Genomic DNA, 25,571 nt, shown 5'->3' on the forward strand with positions numbered 1-25,571 from the left:
TACTGTACCTGTCTCCCCTGTTGTTTCCTGGTTGCTGTTTTAGTTTTTTATTTTGTGATAAAAATTATTTGAAACGTGCGAGATGGCCCCATTCATATAGGAAATTAATTATTACTTCTGTATATATGTACATATATATACAGTACATGTATATATACATGTATTTCTCAATGGAGAGACGATTTCCTCGCAGAAAAATGAAAACCTCCTTTCCCAGAACTCCAGTACACAATTAGTCATGAACCGCCTGAAAGGAATCCTCAGTTGCTTTGAGCTACCTGTTGATATCCTTCTAGTCCGTCAACCATACATTCGAGAACTGTAAGATGTAATTTCCTTCCATTTAAGAGCAAAACAATCTACAGTAGTGTCTACGAGGTAGAGAGGAAAAAATGGCATAGTCTCCGTTTAAAATCCATTTTCTTTCTCTCAATCTCTCTCTCACTCTCTACGTCATCAGCTCCGCCCCGCTCCCCCACCGATCCCCCATCACCGACACTCACCACGGCGGGGACGGGCAGTGGCCATCGTGTTGTCTGAGTTGGGTACACGCAACTGAATCGTTTAGTTCAATTGCAGTCGCCTTGCCGACAAGAGGTGTGTGTCTCCCCTTAGGCGTAGCCGTTCTTGACGTGGTTCGCGTAGATTCTTTTGCAGTAGTCGGAACATGTATTACAAACTTGTTGACGTGTAGTGAAAGTGCTTAAAGTGACAGCGCGTTTCAACAAAAACCGATTTTCTCGCTTGATGATGAAGCAGGTAAGTAGTAGTTTCTTAAACTCAAAGTATTGGTATGAATGCCAAGGGAAAAAAATCCAGAAGCCAATAGTTTCTCTCAGAGGAGAATGAAACCGCCAAGTTGCCAGAGGTTTGTCGATAAGTAGAGTTCAGAACTGTGTAAATGGAAAACGAGTTCCCGCTGTTATCTCGAGAATATCATCGTCGGAAAGCAATGTGACCAGATGAATGATGTTATCGATAGGAACGAAGTGAGCGATAGGGTCAGGCCATGCGGGAAGAGGTTATTCTAAAGTATTGGATGTAAAGTGGAAGCTGCCTTAGCAACACTTTGTTGAATAGAAACGTTTAACCGTGCCTTTCAATAAACCTACCTGGCAACCCGATCAGCTGTCAGCTGCCCCAGTTAGAGCTCCCTTTAATGTGAAGATCAACAAGTTGAAACTGTTGGCATAGAACGAGGACTTGACGCCATCTGCCGACTTTGTTGGCGAGAAGACTTTTTCGAACTTTTCAAAGCCGGTTTTAGTGTAGTCGCTTTCTCCTCTTTTTTTTCCAAAGTTATCTCGACGACGGACTAAGGTATGAAAACGCGCAGCAGTCCCTACATTACGCAATACTCAACAGAAGTAGAGCATGTGAACGCATCTACTTAAGATTAAACTTGAAATGTTTTGTGCTCCTTCGGGTAGTCGATGGAGGATGTTTGTTTTGATAACCGTTTGTTTACCGTCAATCCCCACGTTGAATGAGGGTACCTGGTTCAACATAGTATTTAGGGGACGGTAAAAAGCTCAAGGTCACTCGGTGACGTCACTGCACCGCAAGTAGACTAGAGGGAAATTATTCTCTCTCTCTCTCTCTCTTTCTGCAGGTTGCAGATGAGATGGTCACTGGTATCGGCTGGTAACACGTAGAAACTAGATGTAAACTTTGCAATCGGGGGAAGGTATATTTTTTTTTTTTACATATAATGAATAGTATTAAATTTCATTCTTTAGTCTTTTTTTAAAGTATGGAAGTGAGTACTGTTATTTGTTATTATTGTTATTATCAACATTAGGGAGCATTTCAGATGTTCGAGAGGTTAAATAAAATCAAAAGACCAATTCGATAGCAGTCATCAGAGGTTAGATGAGCATGCTGTATGTAAAATTTAAAAAAGTATATATTAGTGTACATTAAAATGTATTACGATACACCTGTCGAGTGTTTTAAATGAAGTACGCCCGAAGAATTGCAATAGGGCAGACTAAAATACTCGAAGTTATGAGAATTGTAATACAGTAGGCTATTCGGTTTTTGAAACCAAGAGTATTATGAATTGCGATACAGCGGGTTATTATTTGTTTGAAAGAGTCAAAACTTCACGAACTGCCGTGCAGCAGGATCCTGTATTTTTCATACGATCGAAGTTTATTAATAAATCGAGTTACAGTTGGCCAGAGTCAGTGTTAATCATTAAAGGTTTATATGAAGGAAACTTCTGCAGATAAGTATATTTTGTAACGTTCAACATTTTTTTAACGAATTCCGATACAGAGTGCTACTGTACCTGTAACTCTCAGGGCCGTGCTTCCTCCGTGTTTGTAACCTAATTGTATATCGCGGGAACTGGCCATTAACGCACGGCTCCAAGGCAACACCTGTGATTTTTATTCACCAACAGTTGACTTCATTAAATTCGCCAGGTACCGACAGTTTCCATGTCTGATTTTTTCAATTTTTTTTTAATTCTTAAGGTGTCGAGAACTGGTGTTGGCATTAGGCCCAGTTATTTTGACAAGAGATAAGTAACAAACGAAAGGCGTTTGGGCCAGATAGGAGTGCTGATTGATCGATTGATTAATTTGCTTAACTGGCGTTCCATTGCTGGCAAGGTATGACAGCGTAGTAATCGCCGGTAAATGTAAAAGATATTTACTACTTTAATTGTAAGCGATTTCCTCTGTCCCGTCCCCCCCCCACCCACCGGGTGGCTGAAGGAGCACTCACGTACTACTGAATAATTTAAAAGTCTGTATCAAATTCAGAGGCTTTTGCGCCGTGGTATTCCCGATCGCGGCCCGAGGGTACGCTTTAGCTGAATGCTTTGTCCAAGTCTGCTCTCTCTCTCTCTCTCTCTCTCTCTCATGCATATCTATCTATGTATTTATATATGTATGTAATATATATACAGAATATACATACATATACATATATATATATATATATATATATATATATATATATATATATATATATATATATATATATATATATATTGTGTGGGGTGTGTATATATGATTTCCACACACGTGTGAAAGAGATGAGGGGCACAGATAATAATATATATATAAATAAATAAATATACATACATGCATGTATATATACATATACATACATGCATAAATACATACATACATACATACAACCAAAATTATTATGAAAATGATGTTAAACTATCCAGGTAAACGTACCCCACAAATGTGTAACATCTGTTCACGCTTGGTTAATCCTACAAGTTGTCGCAGCTTGTTTATTTAATTTTTCGTAGTATTGAAGCTTTAAATATGGATTAGCACCTTCTTGTGCAACGCTTCATATTTTAAAGATGAAACTGTTACCTTGCTGCGGAAATAACATGAAATGCGCCGTAGTTTTGTATGTCTTTCCGTACATTCGATGTTCAAAATTTTATTCGCGTTAATTTTGCATAATTTTTGTCTTATGAACAGTGATGTATATTTTGTGGTATTTTTTGTGTATTCATATATCATGTAAATGGTGTATTTTGTGCGTATGTATATATATAAAATATATAAATTATATATATATATATATGTGTATGTATACACTACATATATATATATGTGTGTGTGTGTGTAAGGCGAATACATGTAAGAAATCATAACCACACTGACGTTAAATTTTGTTAAAAGAATATCTGCAGTTAGACTATAACTCAGCTTTATATATATATATATATATATATATATATATATATATATATATATATGTATATATATATATACATATATATGTGTATATATAATATATATATAATTCCCTCTGCCCATAAAACTCTTAATGTAATTCTTGAAGACCTCCATATGTAAGGTGTCACTTTTCATTCAGAACAACTTTTAAGTTAAAGTTACTTGGTGAGGCTGCCTTTAGAACCCCTGAACTTCAAAGGAGATGTTTTATACTTTTAAAGGCTTTTTTTTTTTAACTAAATATCCAATGTTTTTTTTACTAAATAAACAAGGTTTGTTTTTGTTTTACTAAATAAACAAGGTTTTTTTTTTTTACTAAATAACCAAGTTTTTTTTAATAAATAACCAAAATTTTTTTACTAAATAACCAAGTTTTTTTTTACTAAATAACCAAGGTTTTTTTTAACTAAATAACCAAGTTTTTTTTTTTACTAAATAACCAAGGTTTTTTTATAACTAAATAGCCAGTTTTTTTTGTTGCTAAATAACCAAGATTTTTTTTATTAGCCAAGGTTAACTAAATAACCATTTTTTTTTTTTTTACTAAATAACCAGTGACATTTCCACCAAGGTCCGACTTTCAGAGGGTCTCTCCCGGACCTCGAAGCCGAAGGAGGATCTTCACGGCTGACAGGGACAGCCTGGAGACCCTTGAATTATTAAATTCGACTTTCATCGGAATGCGCTCTTCATTATTATTATTATTATTATTATTATTATTATTATTATTATTATTATTATTATTATTATTGCTAATCAATTCACAATATCATGATAAACTGTTATGTAATAAAAATCCACAATTATAATAATACATTGCAAGGTTTTTTTTTTACTAAATAACCAAGTTTATTTTAATAAATAACCAAATTTTTTTTAACTAAATAACCAAGGTTTTTTTCCTAAATAACCAAGGTTTTTTTTTACTAAATAACCAAGTTTTTTTTTTTTTACTAAATAACCACGGTGTTCCTCCTGAGTTTTTACGGTAAATTATTATTACTATTATTATTATTATTATTATTATTATTATTATTATTATTATTATTATTATTATATTCACAATGTAGGCACAGTCGTTGGGAGCAATGTGAAAAAAGTGATAAAGCCCACTTACTGTTTGAGAGACTTGTAGCGGAAGCTAGAATTTTATTATTATTATTATTATTATTATTATTATTATTATTATTATTATTATTATTATTCACAATGTAGGCACATCCGTCTAGAACAATATGAAAAAAAGACCACTTACTATCTGAGCGACTTATAGCGGACTATTATTATTATTATTATTATTATTATTATTATTATTATTATTATTATTATTATTATTATTATTTGCAAACTGCTAAAGAATTCACAGAGCGAGGTTCCTCGTTCCTCGGCATTTCGACCCTAAATGTGAGATAAATTTTCCACAGATCTGCTTCCTGAAATCTCGATACACGGAAAATAACGCCTCTTGTGATGTTTTAAGTGACAGTATAAAAAGAATTGAGTGCAGTTATAACAGTGTTTCGCTCCAGGCATCAGAGCTACGTACTGGCATTTATAGACCAGCCTCATCCAATGAGCGGTTCTCGTTTTGGGCTGCAGTGGCTGGCGTTCCTCGGAGCATAGACGGATAACAGCCTAAAATAGTGTTGTGACGCCAAGCATAAAATGTCCTCATAACACACAGTTCAAAATGTTCGCACAACGCAAGGGAGGCGTAACATTTTCTTGTAACGCAAATAAACCAGTGTTCTTGTAACGCTAAAGATGAACAAAATGTTCTCTTACCCGCAAAGGAAGTTCAAAATGTTCGCGAAACGCAGGTGAAGCTTAACATTTTCTTGTAACGCAAATAAACCATTGTTCAAAACGTTTTCACAACATGAGTGAAGCATAACATTTTCTTGCAACGCAAATAAACCATTGCTTTCGTAACGCTAATGATGCGTAAAATGCTCTCGTAACGCGGAGTTCAAAATATTGGCATGAGGCACAAAATGTTCTTGTAACAAATAAACCAGTGTTGAAAACGCTTGCACAACGTGAGTGAAGCATAAAATTTTCTTGTAAAAAAAATAAACCATTGTTTTTGTAACGCTTACAGTGCATAAAATGTTGTTGCAATGCAGATAAAGCATATGTTCTCGTAACGCTAGTAAAGCATAAAATGTCCACATAACGCAAATAAACCAATGTTCTCGTAACGCTAATGATGCAGAAATGCTCGTAACGCAGATAAAACCAAATGTTCTCATGATGCATATAGGCTAAGACAGTGTCCTCGTAACGCAAATGATGCAGAAATGCTCGTAACGCAGATAAAACCAAATCTTCTCATAATGCATATAAGACAGTGTTCTCGTAACGCAAATGATGCGTAAAGTGTTCTCGTAATGCAAATATAACCAGATGTTCTCGTAACGCTATGATGCATAAAATGCTTTCGTAACGCAAATAAAACCAAATGCTGTCGTAACACAAATAAAACCAACTGTTCTCATAATGCATATAAACCAGTGTTCTCGTAAGCTTATGAAGCGTAAAGAGTTCTCGTAATACAAATAAAACCAAGCGTTCTCGTCACGGAAATAAACCAAGTGTTCTCGTAACGCTAATGATGCATAAAATGCTCTTGTGACACAAATAAAACCAAATGTCCTCGTTACGCATAAAACCAAATGTTCTCGTAATGCAAATAAAACCAAATGTCCTCGTAACGCAAATTAAACCAAATGTCCTTGCAACGCAAATAAAACCAAATGTCCTCGCAACGCAAATAAAACCAAATGTTCTCGTAACGCAAATAAACCAGTGTTCTCGTAACGCTTAATTATGTGTAAAGTGTTCTCGTAACGCAAAGAAAGTTAAAAATGTCTGTGCAACGAAAATTATTCATATAATAATTTTCTTATAACGTAAACAAACCAGTGCCCAAAATGATTGCGCAGCTTAAGTGAAGTGTCAAATTTTCTTGTAACGTGAAACAAACCAGTGCTCTTGTAACGGTAAAGATTCATAAAAAATGTTCTCGTAACGCAATGAAACGCAAATGTCCTTGTAACGCTAATACGTATGTCCTCGTAACGCAAATACATATGTCCTTGTAACGCAAATACGTATGTCCTAGTAACGTAAATACATATGTCCTAGTAACGCAAATACGTACGTTCTCGTAACGCAAATACATATGTCCTAGTAACGCAAATACATGTGTCCTTGTAACGCAAATACATATGTCTTAGTAACGCAAATACATATGTCTTAGTAACGCAAATACATATGTCCTTCTAACGCAAATACATATGTCCTAGTAATGCAAATACATATGTCTTAGTAATGCAAATACATAGGTCCTAGTAACGCAAATACATATGTCCTTGTAACGCAAATACATACAGTATGTCCTCGTAACGCAAATACATATGTCTTAGTAACGCAAATACATATGTCCTCGTAACGCAAATACATATGTCTTCGTAACGCAAATACTTATGCCCTCGTAACGCAAATACATATGTCTTCGTAACGCAAATACATTTGTTTTCATAACGCAAATACTTATGCCCTCGTAACGCAAATACATATGTCTTAGTAACGCAAATACATATGTCCTTGTAACGCAAATGCATATGTCTTCGTAACGCAAATACATTTGTTTTCATAACGCAAATACTTATGCCCTCGTAACGCAAATACATGTATCCTTGTAACGCAAATACATATGTCTTAGTAATGCAAATACTTATGTCCTTGTAACGTAAATACATATGTCCTTGTAACGCAAATACATAATGTCCTCGTAACGCAAATGCATTTGTTTTCGTAACGCAAATACATATGTTTTCGTAAAACAAATAAAACCGAATGTTCTCGTATCGCTAACAAAGTATAAAAAGTTTTCGTTAGGCAGACTAAGCGTGCAGTGCTGCCGTAAATAGGACGCGAAATCTCCCGTACTTCAAATATTATTTTGAAGTACAGGAAATGAAACCATCCTCAAAAAATAACTCTACTAAGCTCTCAACTTTCATATCTTGAGCATGGCTAATTTACATAATCAGCAACTCTTACTATTTATATTATGTGTGTGTGTGTGTGTGTATGTGTAGGTATTATGGAAGATTTCGACCAGAATTTCCTTTTAATACGACTTTTATTCAGAATAATTCGCCTCGTTACCACACAGAAATGAACAGTGAAATAAATAGGGTTTTACGACCGTGAGGTTCTCACGAAATACAGGCGTGTATATTTTTCTCGAATATCTTCACCTTGCCCTTGTGAAGAGCCTACTTCGGTATGGGAGACACTGATCTGAGAGAGAGAGAGAGAGAGAGAGAGAGAGAGAGAGAGAGAGAGAGAGAGGAAAGTATCGCTGTTCTGCTGATTTAGAAAAAAATAAAATTGTTTCTTGCCCCTATGGCGAGCTTACTTCAATATGGGAGACACTAATCTGTAAGAGAGAGAGAGAGAGAGAGAGAGAGAGAGAGAGAGAGAGAGAGAGAGAGAGAGAGAGAGAGAGAGAGAGAGAGAGCGAGGAAAGTAAACGTATCGCTGTTCCGCTGATTCTGATTTAGAAAAAAATGAAATTGCAGCTTGAAAATAAATATATGAATAGCAATCGAGTGTGCGAGGCGATTCTTCATGTTCACTCATTAGATTTTGCTACAAAATGAAGCAACTCAAAGGAACTCTGGCGACGCAGCAAAGGGAGAATTTGCATGTGAAGTGAAAGTGTCGAAAAAAGGTAAAAAAAAAAAAAAAAATTTGAAAAAAAAAGAAAAAAAAATTTGACCGAAAAAAATAACATAGTCTTACTGGTTTCAGGGCAAGAAATCTTTCCCCTGATGCAGAATTATACGATCCTTTGTGAGAATGTTGTTAGAATCGATTTATTAGAAGTTAATGTGATTTATTATGAGTATTTTCGTCACGATAATGGTCGGATAATTGAATTCAATCTTGGATTAGAATAGAACGTATACCGGAGCAGCGTTCAGTTCCAATGTCGTCCGCTCTTCTCCCCCGTCATATTATCAAAGATATGACTTAATCTTTTACATCCCCGGCTAAAATAATGTCGTTGTAGGTATGTAGTCAACGCAACAAGGTGAGACTTATGAGAATCGTATTGGGAATGCCACTGAGACTCTGCAGTCTACAGTACATATAATCACAGCGCTTATTTGATTAAATACCAACTAAAGAGTACACACTATATGCTTATTATTCATAATTAACGGCCGAATTTAAAGGTTTCTTCTGCGCAAGCAAAAGTGTCAAGTATTACTCCGGCTAATGCTGTATAAATCACTCGGCAAATATAACATTAATTATAAGCATCCATTGGACATTCTATGTACAGTTAATATGCTGTCATTAAGCAAAAATTAGTATAAAAACACTCTTAAGAGTGAAAACAGTCGATCATTCCAAACAAGAGCGGATTCCTTAACTATTTTGTATGTCATACGTTTCTGTGAATAATTTCCAGCATTCGGGGAATCTCGATGGTGGGTGATGCGGGGGTTCCCCGATAAAAAAAAAACTTTTCCTGAAAGGACCGGGAACCCCTTTCCGCATTAACTGATTTGTAACTTGTGCTCTCTCATTGTTTATGATCTGCGGTCTCGTATTTTACCGATAGATGGCGCTGGCGAGGTAGTTGTAACAGCATGAGGCCACCGGGAAGTCCGTTTTTGTTTTGAATTCATTTCTTACACAACTGTTGGGATCTTCTTGTGTGTCTTCGTCTCTGGGTGTCGTTTGCAGCCAGTGCATCCCTTAGCCCCATTGTTTTAGCTTTTTACTTTCCCTCCATTCCCGCTTCCGTTCTTAAGTCTAGGTGCTCAGCCTGTCTTGGCTTCTTGGTGCAACTGTGGAATTTTCTGCAAGTTCCACCTTTAAATCCTTGTGCTTCGTCCCTTTTATTTCCTAGATTTCTTAGTGTCCAACCACTCCAACCCCTTTTCTCTGTCTTAAGCGCTGAATGGCTGCAATTACCTATATGCTTGGCTTGACAGCCTAAATTTCATAATATCAATAAAATCCTCAGCGTTTTCGCGTACATTTCAAAGCCCAGGTCAGACTCAGTGCAGTGTAAATTGTACAGAAATGGAAGCAATTTTGATTTCCCAACAAAGCGAACTAATGCTATCCCCTTTTAATATACACAGAAATGGTCCGTATTTTTTAAGATTCATAGTGAAGACCTTGTGCTTTTCAATATGCATAGACCAATCGCTTTTTGATATGCATACTGATGACTGGTTCCTTGTTCAGTGCCTCAAGGAGAGACGGTTGCGTATTTTGACTTCAGATACGTTTTAACTCCGTGGTGTTACTCACAGGAGGGGGTTTGTTTTCTCTTCCTTTGTCTTACAAAGAGGGTTTGTTTTCATTCAATTGTCTTTCCAGCTGTCAGAAATCGGAGATTCTCGAAAAACTCCGGAACCGATGTCATACCAACTCTCTGGGACAGACGGGTAACAGCCCAATAGGACTAACACGATAGATTTTGTGGTGATTGGTAAGGATGTAAATCTCTCTCTCTCATTATACAGATGGCGCTACCATCTGGTTTTCAGCTAACATTTTTTTTGGTGAGTTTTCAGTATGGTGACCCTATATTCAGGTGGTTTGTGTAACGATGGCGTTTGGTATTTCTCAGTGGTCGCTTATCATAAACCGATCAGACCTTTTGTGGCTTAACCTGGATGACAGGACGACCAGCGAGGCACTCGTTAATGTTGGTGGATAAAGGTAGCTTGTGCCAGCACGAGCTCTCATAACTCCTAACCATTATTGTAGCGCACTTATAGACAGGTATGGAAGGCATGCATGTTATTTTTCACTTTCATAAATTATTACGTCCGTTGTCCATCTCAAAAAACATAAAAAAAACCAGTGGAAATACACGAGATAAAATGACTTTTTCAACTGGTTTTGGTCAACTTGGAAAAATGAAGGGAAAATGAAGTACTGTATATCGTAGGACGAACGCTTTTTACGCCAGGGTTGAAACTGCTGGAAAACAAAGACGTTTTCCTAATTTTCCAAATGCCCTTATTTGTCATTTTTGATTTGCTGACTAGCACTCACAGGCTACATGATACTATTCTTATTAACCTGTTCCCTCTCTCTCTCCGTCTAGCTCTTTGTTGGGTGAGTCGGTAGAGCTGCGGACTGTTATTCGATGGGCCGGAGTTCAATTCCCCGGCCGGCTGATGAAGAGTTAGAGGAATTTATTTCTGGTGATAGAAATTCATTTCTCGCTATAATGTTGTTTGGATTCCACAATAAGCTGTAGGTCCCGTGGCTAAGTAACCAATTGGTTCTTAGCCACGTAAAATAAGTCTAATCCTTCGGGCCAGCCCTCTCTAGGAGAGCTGTTAATCAGCTCAGTGGTCTGGTAAAACTAAGGTATACTTAGCTTTCTCACTCCCCGTAGCCTTCATTGGCTGCAGGTAACGTGTTATAATTCCAGAAAATTTTCTCTCTCTCTCTCTCACCGGCTTTCCTTATCCATAGATGAAGCGCTATAATTCTAGGGAATTTTCTCTGTCTCTCTCTCTCTCTCCAAGAAAATGGAGTACGCGGAGCTAAAGGAGCCCGGTTACACAATTTCCTGTTAAATCAATCGCCTCAGGTATCAGGTAGTGAAGCGCCATCCAAACCAGCCCAAGTCATGTCAGGTGTTCAACGAACAACAGAAGTTAGACTGTTCTCTGTATTGTAACGATTTGTGATATTGATAATCATAGCCAAACCTCACTGATATATCTATTTGCTAACGATGCCCGTGTGTCAGACATATATTGGCCTAGCGTGAGAGCTGCCAAGCATCAAAAGGAAGTAAGATAATATAGCCTATCCCAGGGCAATGTGCAACAAAGAAACCTTTAATGGAGACAAATTTCAACACGTGTATTCGGCCTCATTGATATATCTACTTGTTGACAATACCTGAGTGTCAGACATATTCGTTTCGCGTGAGAGCAGGCAAGTTTCAAACGGAAGTCAGATAACAGTCTAACCCAGGACGCTGAGAAGCAAAGCAACCTTTAATGGAGACAAATTTCGACATGTATGCTCTGGTATTAAGTCACGATATTTCGATCGATAACTCGATCTGGTAAAGATTCAAGGGAAAGACCCGGGAGTCATCATATCTGCCGACCTAACATGGTCTACTCACTTCGGCAGTCGCCATGGATACTGGATCTATCCGGGGACGTTTTGAAAAGGAGATGGCGACTGTTTATGCGCTGGTTGACGGTGATTAGGCCAATTATGGGCTATTGCTCACCTGTACCCTCCCCCCGGCCAACCACCAAACTACTTTTGTCCAATAGATCGAACTGGGCCGTGCTGTGTAACTTCTTAATAATAAAAAAGTCTAGTACTAGACTAGACTGATCTGACTTTTAGTACTAGACTGTACTGATTTTACTTGTAGTACTAGACAGATCTTACTTTTAGTACTAGACTAGACGCAATGAAACTAAAGTAGTATTCCGCAAATGTAGGGGCGCTGTAAGATTCTATATATTTACAGAATCGAAGAGCGGCTATTTCCAAATGTACCCATTAAACCCAGATCCGTTCCCTTTCAGTTCCACCACCGTCCTAAAACGTAGATGCCCTCTGCCCTAACCAACCCGTGGACGTTCTAGGACTGCGGCGAAATAGACCGTGCATTATTATGAAGTTCAAACCCAATGAACTGCTTCCCTGGCTGTATTATAACTGTCACAAAGCAACCAGTCCACATATTCATATATCAGACGTATTCCTCGATACCTTACCGCCGGGTGAGCCTAGATGCCATGCCACAATGAGAATACGTGGAGCAACTCGAACGTAATCTGGCATCTTGTAAGCAAAGTAAATCTACGAGAAATCTCTCCCTCATTGCTTTACAGAGGACAACCTCGATGAGTTAATCCCGCACCAAAGGAGGTAGTTGGAATCCATTTACAGATATACTGTATCTCTCTCTCTCTCTCTCTCTCTCTCTCTCTCTCTCTCTCTCTCTCTCTCTCTCTCTCTCTCTCTCAATGTCCGCAGGTTACTTTCCAAGAACGCCTAATCTCTCTCGGGAGGAATAGGATGCGCCGCCGGGTTTACCCATGGCTGCTTCGTTCAGGTGCTTTAAAGTAACATTACTGTTTCCTTCGTTCAGACTCCACGCGAGCCCACTTGTTGCGCGCCCCCTTCCCCCCCCCCACACATGCCCCCTCTACCCAAGTCCCTTCCCACCCGGGCCAAGACCTGGTTAGGCAGTGTTGCAGGAAGTTGCTCTTTAAATCTATTCATTTGTGACCAGAAAATATTCGAGTCAAGCGATCACATTACACTGTAGGTGTAAGGCAAACGCCCGCACCCCACTCCTTTCCAAATGATAACAAAGCACAAATGAACCTTGCATACCGTATTAAACTGTTCTGATCGGCAGTAGGTCGTAATGAAACACAGAGGTCAGCAGCATCCGGCCAGGTAGCGAGGAAAGCATCTGCATAAAATTTCAAACACTGCTTATTCATTCAACTCTCCCGCAACAATTGGAGGGACGAACAGGTACAGCGACACGATCCACTCGCCCGGAATTTGCAAGGTCCTCTCGCTTGGTTCTTGAACCCTGAAACGGGAATAGGATAATGGTTTGAGAAATGAGGAATAACAGCCATAAAGCCATACATGTAATGGGACATTAGTACGTTATGTATGTTTTTCGTATGGAATTTGTAATTGTATAAAAATGGAAGTGTTTTTAGAATACAAGTAGAAGTGAATGGTATTGTGGGTGCTATTGGTAATATATATAAATATATATATATATATATATATATATATATATATATAATGAAAAATTATATATTTATATATATAAAAATAAATATATATGAAAGAAAATTTAGTAGTTTTCCTTAACAAAGCGTGGCTAAGAAGAACAGGAAAGACAGTAATCAATGCTGCATTTAAACTTCCAATACATAAGCCAGATTTCATCCTCCTGCACAAAGGCTCACCAGTAGCAAATACAACCCCTCCTACATTTACTGGGCAATTTACTTATTGCATTCACTTTCACTTCCCTCTCTTTCCAACGCCTCTTTCACCCCTAAACCAGTCCTTTCTCGGTCTTCGTACCCACTAGCGTGTAATACTGTCGAATTGTACTATCTTTTCATATACCAGTTTGTTAGTTCTCTGTTCTTTCCATATGACCGAACCACCCATCACAAAGCTCATCTGATCCATCCTTTCACTGACAATAACCTTGTTACCACTTTTATTTCTTTCTGCATTTCTCACCCTGGAAGTTTTTCTTATGGCTTGTGCTACATAAATCTATGTTTTTTTTTTCTTTCGTATTCATTTCCACACTTCATTCCCATAAAGGTGGATTGGCTAAGTAATTTCCATAGACTCCAACGTCTCTTCCAACCTTTATATATATATATATATATATATATATATATATATATATATATATATATATATATAATTATATATATATATATATATATATATATATATATATATATATATATATATATATATATATATATATATATATATATATATAATTATATATATATATATATATAATTATATATATATAATATATATATGTATATATAATATATATATATGTATATATACAGTACATGTGTGTGTATATATATATATATATATATATATATATATATATATATATATATATATATATATATATATATATATATGTATATGTATATATATATATATATATATATATATGTATGTACATATATATATTATATATATAATGTGTGTATGTGTATAGTAAAATGTTTTTAATTTTTTTTCAATCCCTATGCAAATAAAAATTTGACCGCCATTGTTTTACCAAGAAAATGTATATTTTTTTTTTTTTTTGCATAAGTAAGTAAGTATAGCTTAGTTTTACCAGACCACTGAGCTGATTAACAGCTCTCCTAGGGCTGGCCCGAAGGATTAGACTTATTTTACGTGGCTAAGAACCAATTGGTTACTTAGCAACGGGACCTACAGCTTATTGTGGAATCCGAACCACATTATAGCGAGAAATGAATTTCTATCACCAGAAATAAATTCCTCTAACTCTTCATCAGCCGGCGGCGGGAATCGAACTCCGGCCCATCGAATGACGGTCTGAAGCTCAACCAACTCGGCCAACAAAGGGCTATAAGTATCACATCATGGTCAGCCTCATTCATGTTGCTGTAATTCACATCATGGTCAGCCTCATTCATGTTGCTGTAATTTTCGTTTTTGTAACACATGACGCAGTAGTCAAACAGCGCAGAGGTAATACTGAAGTGTGTCAAGAATAATTCATGAGCGGCCTTAGTTGCGCAGAAATCTCTTGCGCCTCCGATCTGGGCAAAGGTGAGAATATTGCTGTGCGGGATACACAAGAGTATTTCTTTGATTCATCATTCTTTCACGGGTATAAAGCCAAAATATAAAAATGAATATACGTACTACTCATGTGTAAACACTGGTCTGTCGTTTTTTGTCAAGGTAGTAACGCAAGGAAATCAGGGAACGGATGCAACGGGTTATTTCTCAGAAATTCCTGGTTCGTATAATTAGCTCCAATTAAAGCAATTTGCTGCCGTTTGTGCACAGAGGACAGTGACCTCTGTGTACGAGTCTTGAAAGCCCTTATCTCGTAGACCACAACGGAGGTAGGAAAGTTTGCAATGCCGAAACGCTGGTAAAGAAAAGAAGCCGAGACAGCCATATAAGATTTGGCGGGGCCTGTATATGTCTTTCCCGCTGTTTCGGCTTTCCCGCTTTCTGTCGCTCCTTCTCTCTCTCTCTCTCTCTCTCTCTCTCTCTCTCTCTCTCTCTCTCTCTCTCTCATTCGTCCGGGGCTTATTTTTACCTCCCGTCTTCTGCTGTTCGGAATTCCGGATCTAGCCAGCACGCTCTGCATGCTAAGAGGCTCCAGCCAGTTCAGCATAAAGTGTTGTTAATCGACCCCTCCCCACCTTCCCCCAGTACACAATCGGTATCCGGCAGCTTCCTCCTCCAACTCCCCCTCCCAATCCAGCAGCCATTAGCTTCATCATGTTCTTGGGGCTTATGAAGTAACGCACGCCTTAACAAACCAAACCAGAAGAGAGTCGTGTGTGTTTGTGTGTCTGACGCCGCAGACGATCCTGGACTACGGGAACGTGTAGAGGGCTCCTGTCCAGTGGACTTTGCTGTTGGAAGCCTTTAAAATACAGCTAGTAACGTTACCCTTCGTTGTCCGATACCGGTCTACCCCAGTTTCTTTCTCCAGTCGGTGAATTATTTAGAGGGGAATGAACTGCGCTGTATTTTAGGTTGAGGGATAAGATAACCTGGAACCGAGGCGGCACGAGATTGCGGTTTAGCCTCCGCCGAACTGTGTTATTATTGGACTGATGATTGAGGGTTGGGTGTAAGTTAGTAGCTGTGTATATGAATGCCACGCTTGCGCGGACACAGGTACAGTATATATATATATATATATATATATATATATATATATATATATATATATATATATATATATATATATATATATACTGTATGTGTGTGTATGTTTGTTTGTTTGTTTGTTTGTTTACCCCTCTCATTCCTCTGCTAGCATTCCCCAGGTGGCCTAAAAAAAGGAAGGTTGTCAGGCTAATTCCACCGGAAAATTGAAATATAAAGGTCCTCATTAGTGGCCAAAAACAAGGGCCCCGGTGGCCATGCAAAATAAAGGTCCTCATTGATGGCCATAAACAAGGCTATCACCGGCCATCAAAAATAAAGGTCCTCATTGGTGGCCAAAAACAAAAGCCATCCAAGGTCATAAAGTACAATGATCTTCACTGTTGGCCAAAAAAAAAAAAAAGACATGCCATGGGTGGCCATAAAAAATAACGGTTATCAACGGTGGCCAAAAACAACGGCCTTCATTGGCCATCTTGAGAGCAAGTGAGTCTGGTCTTATTTTTCTTCCTCATCACTTCATTTCATCCATTTCCATTTTGCGAATTGTTCACAAGCGGCGTCGACAAGCATAGCAATTGTAACGCCACTGAACTTAAATCGGTTAGTCAGTCACCTCAGACAGGCAGGGAACTGGCTCGATTGGCTTTTGCGCCTCAGTGTAGCCCAATGCCGCTCATATCATCGCCTAAGGTATGCTGCAAGTTTCTGCATATCGGGCTTCACTCAGTCTCTCTTGTTCAGGTACATGGCTGAAAGATGTCTTTGCACATCGTAGGTCAGAAGATGATGTTCGGATGTCTTCACATCCGCTGATGTCAGATTTACGTATCAACTTGTCTGCACATTTTGAGGTCACGATTAAGTGTAGATAATCAGAATGACATCAAGGTATCTGCGCATTATGAAGTCACTGAATCACCTTGAGGTACAGTCACTCAAAAATGTTTTGCAACATACTTCAAAACTTTCCGGACAACAGCTTATAATAGTGACGTCTGGCGCTATTTGGCAACTCAGTCGTAAGCGCATGAAACGTTAACAGACATGACTGGTGCGTCAGGGAAATTACCTCCCGTTTCCCTTAAACCGGTTTTGCTTTCTCTCTGTCATTTTCCTAATTCCTTTATTTCTCTGTCATTTTCCTAATTCCTTTATTTCTCTCTTCATCATTATTCCAATTCCTTTATTTAATCGTTACTCTCTCTCTCTCTCTCTCTCTCTCTCTCTCTCTCTCTCTGCCACCAAATATCCATTGGGTGTTTTCTGATTTTGTCTCTATACTTTTCCATTGGGTTATTTATCCACGAAGAAGAAGTCTCTGAATTTACTCCCATAAGGATTGAATGGGTGACCAATTATATATATTTTTTTTATTTGGCTCCTTTACCCTACCATCGAGTGAAATTTTTCAAAATGTTTCGTTATTTTTCATAATATGGATTTTTCACTCACCATTCTTTTTTATATTGTTAACCGTATGATTAATAACCAAAATCAAATAAGAATAGCACATTCCCTTGTATATATCAAAAGAGTCAATTATTGTTAGGTGAACGAAAACTTCTGGAACATGTTGCAAAACAATTTTGAGTGACTGCATCTATACCAATTTAAAGATCAGAGTAAATTAGAGCGGCTCTGCTTATGTTGAGGTTAAAATGACTTCGAGGCGGTTTTACACACAATTCGAGCAGAGTACGTCAAGATTTCCTTGCATATGATAAACACAATTCGAGCAGAGTACGTCAAGATTTCCTTGCATATGATAAACACAATTCGAGGAGAGTTTGTCAAGATTTCCTTGCATATGATAAGCACAATTCGAGGAGAGTTTGTCAAGATTTCCTTGCATATGATAAGCACAATTTGAGGAGAGTTTGTCAAGATTTCCTTGCATATGATAAACATAGTTCGAGCAGAGTTTGTCAAGATTTCCTTGCATATGATAAACATAGTTCGAGCAGAGTTTGTCAAGATTTCCTTGCATATGATAAGCACAATTTGAGGAGAGTTTGTCAAGATTTCCTTGCATATGATAAACATAGTTCGACCAGAGTTTATCAAGATTTCCTTGCATATGATAAGCACAATTCGAGAAGAGTATGTCAAGATTTCCATGCCTATGATAAGCACAATTCGAGGAGAGTTTGTCAAGATAACATTGCATATGATAAACACAATTCGAGGAGAGTTTTTCAGATTTCCTTGCATATGATGAGCACAATTCGAGCAAAGTATGTCAAGATTTCCTTGCATATGATAAACACAGTTCGAGGAGAGTTTGTCAAGATTTCTTGCATATGATAAACACAATTCGAGAGAGTTTGTCAAGATTTCCTTGCATATGATAAGCACAATTTGAGGAGAGTTTGTCAAGATTTCCTTGCATATGATAAACATAGTTTGAGCAGAGTTTGTCAAGATTTCCTTGCATATGATAAACATAGTTTGAGCAGAGTTTGTCAAGATTTCCTTGCATATGATAAGCACAATTCGAGCAGAGTATGTCAAGATTTCCATGCCTATGCTAAGCACAATTCGAGGAGAGTTTGTCAAGATAACCTTGCATATGATAAACACAATTCGAGGAGAGTTTGTCAAGATAACCTTGCATATGATAAGCACAATTCGAGCAAAGTATGTCAAGATTTCCTTGCATATGATAAACAAGTTCGAGGAGAGTTTGTCAAGATTTCCTTGCAAATGATAAACACAATTCGAGGAGAGTTTGTCAAGATTTCCTTGCATATGATAAGCACAATTCGAGCATAGTTTGGCAAGATTTCCTTGCATATGATAAACACAATTCGAGGAGAGTTTGTCAAGATTTTCTTGCATATGATAAGCACAATTCGAGCATAGTTTGGCAAGATTTCCTTGCATATGATAAAAACAATTCGAGGAGAGTTTGTCAAGATTTCTTTGCATTTGATAAGCACAATTCGAGCAGAGTATGTCAAGATTTCCTTGCATATGATAAACACAATTCGAGGAGAGTTTATCGAGATTTCCTTGCATATGATAAGCACATTTCGAGCAGAGTTTGTCAAGATTTCCCTGCATATGATAGACAATTCGAGGAGAGTTTGTCAAGATATCCTTGCATATGATAAATACAATTCGAGCAGAGTTGGCAAGATTTCCTTGCATATGGCAAACGTAATTCGAGCAGAGTATGTCCAGATTTCCTTGCGTATGGTAAACAAAATTCGAGCAGAGTTTGTCGAGATTTCCTTGCATATGGTAAACACAATTCGAGCAGAGTTTGTCAAGATTTCCTTGCATATGATAAGCACAATTCGAGCATAGTTTGGCAAGATTTCCTTGCATATGATAAGCACAATTCGAGGAGAGTTTGTCAAGATTTCCTTGCATTTGATAAGCACAATTCGAGCAGAGTATGTCAAGATTTCCTTGCATATGATAAACACAATTCGAGGAGAGTTCATCAAGATTTCCTTGCATATGATAAGCTCATTTCGAGCAGAGTTTGTCAAGATTTCCCTGCATATGATAGACACAATTCGAGGAGAGTTTGTCAAGATATCCTTGCATATGATAAACACAATTCGAGCAGAGTTGGCAAGATTTCCTTGCATATGGCAAACGTAATTCGAGCAGAGTATGTCCAGATTTCCTTGCGTATGGTAAACATAATTCGAGCAGAGTTTGTCGAGATTTCCTTGCATATGGTAAACACAATTCGAGCAGAGTTTGTCAAGATTTCCTTGCATATGATTGACACAGTTCGAGCAGCGTTTGTCAAGATTTCCTTGCATATGATAAGCACAATTCGAGCAGAGTTTGTCAAGGTTTCCTTGCGTTTGATAAACACAATTCGAGCAGAGTATGTCAAGATTTCCTTGCATATGGTGAACGCAATTCGAGCAGAGTATGCCAAGATTCCTTGCGTATGGTAAACACAATTCGAGGAGAGTTTGTCAAGATTCCCTTGCATATGATACACACAATTCGAGCAGAGTTCGTCAAGATTTCCTTGCATATGATAAGCACAATTCGAGCAGAGTTTGTCATGATTTCCTTGCATATGATAAACAAAATTCGAGCAGAGTTTGTCAAGATTTTCTTGCATATGGTAAACGCAATTCGAGCAGAGTATGTCAAGATTTCCTGCATATGGTAAACACAATTTGAGGAGAGTATGTCAAGATTTCCTTGCACATGATGAGTTAAAATGATGAAGCCTTTAAATGATGAAGTCTTTACACACCCTTATGTCATAATTTTTATGATGTCTTTACAATTACGAAAATTTGGCTGTCAGAAAGTCTTTGACATACCGTTACACGCCCTGAGGTTTCACTTATACCTAATGATAGTTCCGTCAGAAGTAGCTTACACCAAAAATGTTTTTAATACGAGTGGCGTTTGAATTAATGCGATGTGAGCATTACTTTGAGATTCCATGATGTGCTTTTTAATGCTTTTTGCAATTGTACGCATAACTTGTACTCTTACTTAACGAGAAAATCATAAATATAAAAATACACTGTTCTAACAAAAATGTTACGATGTAATCTGCAATTATGGTGTACTGTACTCTGCAATTTCTGGACCAGTGTGTTGGCTGAGGCGAAGTCCTTTGTATTAATCATTTGTCCTGCGTAATTGGCGTCTGCAAACTGGTGGTTTCATCATTTGGTAAGTCTGATTTTTAAATATACGCTCCCATGATCGTTCTCCTTGTAACATCACTTCGCGTCATTTGACAGCTCTTGATATCTTCAGGCAAAAAACGCACACCAATTAAGTCTATTTTTGCGTGCATTGGCTCAAAACTGCAACCGCGCATGCTTGTCAAGTTGGTATCACGGAGTAGCGATGACTTCAATTATGCTGTCAGCGCTGGGTAGATACATGATTCAGTTTGACAGCATGATCTTAAAAAAAAAAAAAGAAGAAGAAAGTGGCCGTGTGATACCACCATTACAAAGTTGCAAGTTGCGTACTTTTATAGCCTCCGTTATAATGGCGCAAAACTATGTAAAAACATCATCATCATCATCTCCTGAGCACTACGGTCTTGGTGTTTTCTAGAAGAGTTCATTGTCCTTTTGAGCATCTCTAGACTAAGGTATTTTGTAGGTCAGCGTTGACAGTTGGAAGCTTCGTGGGAAAGTGTTTTCCTTCGTGTTCGTCTCTGGTCACATTATAATTGGGCAATGTGAACGACTATTCTCGCGTTCTTTTGATGAGTTAACTAACTAAGCCCAGATACAGGTGCTTAGGGGCGAGTTTAGTCAAAGAATGGCACCATGGTACATGTTCATGGGCGAGTTTAGTCAAAGAATAGCACCATGGTGCATGTTCATGGGCGAGTTTAGTCAAAGAATAGCACCATGGTGCATGTTCATGGGCGAGTTTAGTCAAAGAATAGCACCATGGTGCATGTTCATGAGTGAGTTTAGTCAAAGAATAGCACCATGGTACATGTTCATGAGTGAGTTTAGTCAAAGAATAGCGCCATACACATGTTTAGGGACGAGTCTAGTCAAAGAATAGCACCATACACATGTTCATGAGTGAGTTTAGTCAAAGAACAGCGCCATACACGTGTTTAGGGGCGAGTTTAGTCTGGGAAAAGCATCTTTAGCGTGTGTAGGGAGAAGTTTAGTCAGAGCAAGGCACCACACAATAGTGCATAAGGGTAGAAGGGGAGGAAGAGTGAATGAACTTTACCTCAGCGTCCACAGAATACGAAGGGAGTATGATGACGTCATTATGAATGACCATTCTCTCTCTCTCTCTCTCTCTCTCTCTCTCTCTCTCTCTCTCTCTCTCTGAAAAAATCTACCGTACATGGTAGCCAGAAGAGTATGGTGGAATGCGGCTCTGTTGGAAAGAGGAATGGGGGTAAAAGCTTCATCCCGGAAGTCTTTGGTGTCACTCATTCCAAATGGTGAAGGAATATATACAGTATATATATATATATATATATATATATATATATATATATATATATATATATATATATATATAACCTATGTATATATAATGTAATTGTAATAACCATAATGCCCTCTTCACTTCTCAGAATTCTTCACACTTTTCGGGTACGCTTGTTACTACAAAGTGCTAGATCCAAATGAAAGAATATGAAGAAATTCTGACGCCCGTAGCAGTTTTCGAACCCGCTTAAGGAGTATCAGAACGAGGTCACGTTGCCGACCTGACCCGTAGTGTAATTAGATTACACACACACACATACACACACATATATATATATATACATACATACCATAAAAAATTTTCGTTTGCACAAGGAAATTCTACTTCTATTTTATGTAGGTGAATTCAGTTTTGGCTTTTATTTCCTCCACAGTCTGTCATTTCTATAAATCATCAGTCCAGAATCTGTATAGCTATTGTTCGTCATTTTCGAAATGCTAAACAACACCAGCATATACGTAAGTGTCTTGTTTGCATTGCTGATGAGGAAAAATTGCGCTAACCTTTGAAAAATTGCTCTGATTTTAGCTGTTTGATGTTGACATTTACAACTCCAGTGGTGACATATCACATCCTGGGAGGAATTTGGTGTGTGTAGACGCTTCTTTCAGCAATTTTAGGAATTTTCTTCATTTTTTTCCTCTTCACAAACTTAGATTTTGTCTTTGAAAATTAATATTGTAAAATTTCTTCTTCTTTGAAAATTAATATTGTACAAGTTTTCCTCCCCCTGAAATTGATATTGTAAAATTTTTCCTTTGAAAAGTAATATTGTAAAATTCTTCCTTCTTTGAAAATTAGTTTTGTAAAATTTTTCCTTCTTTGAAAGTTAATATTGTAAAATTCTTCCTTCTTTGAAAATTACTATTGTAAAATGTTTTTTTCTGAAGTTTTTCCGACTCAAAAGTGATTTACTGTGGAAAACCTTTTCCTCCGCCATAACTGTTTTCAACCACTCCTCCTCTCAGAGTTTTTCCTGAGCTGAAAACTTTTGTTATTGTCTTCAACTGAATTTGATTTTTCCTTCTGCCAAAATTGATTTTGCGTCCGCCCGTTTGTCGTCACTTTCTTCCCCTGAAATGGTTATTATAAGATTTTTTTCTTCCTTGAAAATTAATATTGTAAAATTTTTTCTTCTTTGAAAATTAATATTGTAAAATTTTTTCTTCTTTTAAATTTAATATTGTAAAACTTTTCCTCCCCCTGAAATTGATATTGTAAAATTTTTCCTTCTTTGAAAATTAATATTGTAAAATTCTTCCTTCTTTGAAAATTAATATTGTGAAATTTTTCCTTCTTTGAAAATTAATATTGTAAAATTCTTCCTTCTTTGAAAATTAATATTGTAAAATTCTTCCTTCTTTGAAAATTAATATTGTAAAATTTTTCCCCTTGCTGAAATTGATATTGTAACATATTTCTTCTCCTGGAACTGATATTGTAAAATATTTCTTCCCTGAAACGGATATCTATTGTAAATATTTTCATCCCCTGAAACTGACATTGCAAAATTTCACGTCCTCTGAAGTTTGATATTGTAAAATTTTCCTCCCCTGAAATTGAGATTGTAAATTTTTCCTCCCTTGAAATTGACACTGGAATGTTTTTTCTTCCCTGAAATTAATATGGAAAGTGTGTCCTCCCTTTAAATTGTATATTGTAAAATTATTCCTTCAATGCTGGGTATGATTAAGCGAGTTTTAAGATATTCAAACATTGTCCTCCCATTAAATAAATATTATAGAATTATTCCTTCTGTGCTGGTTAAGATTAAGTCATAGAATTATTCCTTCTATGCTGGTTGAGATTAAGTCATAGAATTATTCCTTCAATGCTGGTTAAGATTAAGTCATAGAATTATTCCTTCTATGCTGGTTAAGATTAAGTCGTAGAATTATTCCTTCTATGCTGGTTAAGATTAAGTCATAGAATTATTCCTTCTATGCTGGGTTAAGATTAAGTCATAGACTTATTCCTTCTATGCAGGTTAAGATTAAGTCATAGAATTATTCCTTCTATGCTGGTTAAGATTAAGTCATAGACTTATTCCTTCTATGCAGGTTAAGATTAAGTCATAGACTTATTCCTTCTATGCAGGTTAAGATTAAGTCATAGACTTATTCCTTCTATGCAGGTTAAGATTAAGTCATAGACTTATTCCTTCTATGCAGGTTAAGATTAAGTCATAGACTTATTCCTTCTATGCAGGTTAAGATTAAGTCATAGAATTATTCCTTCTATGCAGGTTAAGATTAAGTCATAGAATTATTCCTTCTATGCTGGTTAAGATTAAGTCATAGACTTATTCCTTCTATGCAGGTTAAGATTAAGTCATAGACTTATTCCTTCTATGCAGGTTAAGATTAAGTCATAGACTTATTCCTTCTATGCTAGGTTAAGATTAAGTCATAGACTTATTCCGTCTATGCAGGTTAAGATTAAGTCATAGAATTATTCCTTCTATGCTGGTTAAGATTAAGCCATAGAATTATTCCTTCTATGCTGGGTTAAGATTAAGTCATAGAATTATTCCTTCTATGCTAGGTTAAGATTAAGTCATAGACTTATTCCTTCTATGCAGGTTAAGATTTAGTCATAGAATTATTCCTTCTATGCTGGTTAAGATTAAGTCATAGAATTATTCCTTCTATGCTGGGTTAAGATTAAGTCACAGAATTATTCCTTCTATGCTTGGTTAAGATTAAGTCATAGAATTATTCCTTCTATGCAGGTTAAGATTAAGTCATAGAATTATTCCTTCTATGCTGGGTTAAGATTAAGTCATAGAATTATTCCTTCTATGCTAGGTTAAGATTAAGTCATAGACTTATTCCTTCTATGCAGGTTAAGATTAAGTCATAGAATTATTCCTTCTATGCTGGTTAAGATTAAGTCATAGAATTATTCCTTCTATGCTGGGTTAAGATTAAGTCATAGAATTATTCCTTCTATGCTAGGTTAAGATTAAGTCATAGACTTATTCCTTCTATGCAGGTTAAGATTAAGTCACAGAATTATTCCTTCTATGCTGGGTTAAGATTAAGTCATAGAATTATTCCTTCTATGCAGGTTAAGATTAAGTCATAGACTTATTCCTTCTATGCAGGTTAAGATTAAGTCATAGAATTATTCCTTCTATGCTGGTTAAGATTAAGTCACAGAATTATTCCTTCTATGCTGGTTAAGATTAAGTCAGTCTTATGCCAGCACTGGTTCTAGCCCAAAGGGATAGGAGGCCTGGTGTGGACCTCGGAACTCTAACAATCCTTCAAAGTCTCTTCCTCCTCCAAAACCGAGTTTTTCAAGGCAATCGCAAATTTTGCTTGCCGACTTTGAGTAATGCCAAGACGCAGTAGACAATCACAGGGGGCGGTAATTACGACAGTT

General features: G+C 37.1%; 1 protein-coding gene across 4 annotated transcripts in view; it reads left to right on the forward strand.

Moving 5' to 3' along the window:
• The first annotated feature begins 519 nt into the window (after positions 1 to 519).
• Positions 520 to 25,571, forward strand: part of LOC136847172 (uncharacterized) — a 251,670-nt gene continuing 226,618 nt past the window's right edge. The window contains exon 1 of one of the 4 annotated variants that reach the window (XM_067118594.1): positions 520 to 759. The gene's annotated coding sequence lies outside the window, so the exon portion shown is untranslated. The remainder of the gene's footprint in view (positions 760 to 25,571) is intronic. The other 3 variants (XM_067118590.1, XM_067118591.1, XM_067118593.1) reach the window with 3 other exon arrangements.

This window comes from Macrobrachium rosenbergii, chromosome 16 (genome assembly GCF_040412425.1).
Source record: "Macrobrachium rosenbergii isolate ZJJX-2024 chromosome 16, ASM4041242v1, whole genome shotgun sequence".
In the NCBI taxonomy this organism is placed as follows: Eukaryota; Metazoa; Arthropoda; class Malacostraca; order Decapoda; family Palaemonidae; genus Macrobrachium; species Macrobrachium rosenbergii.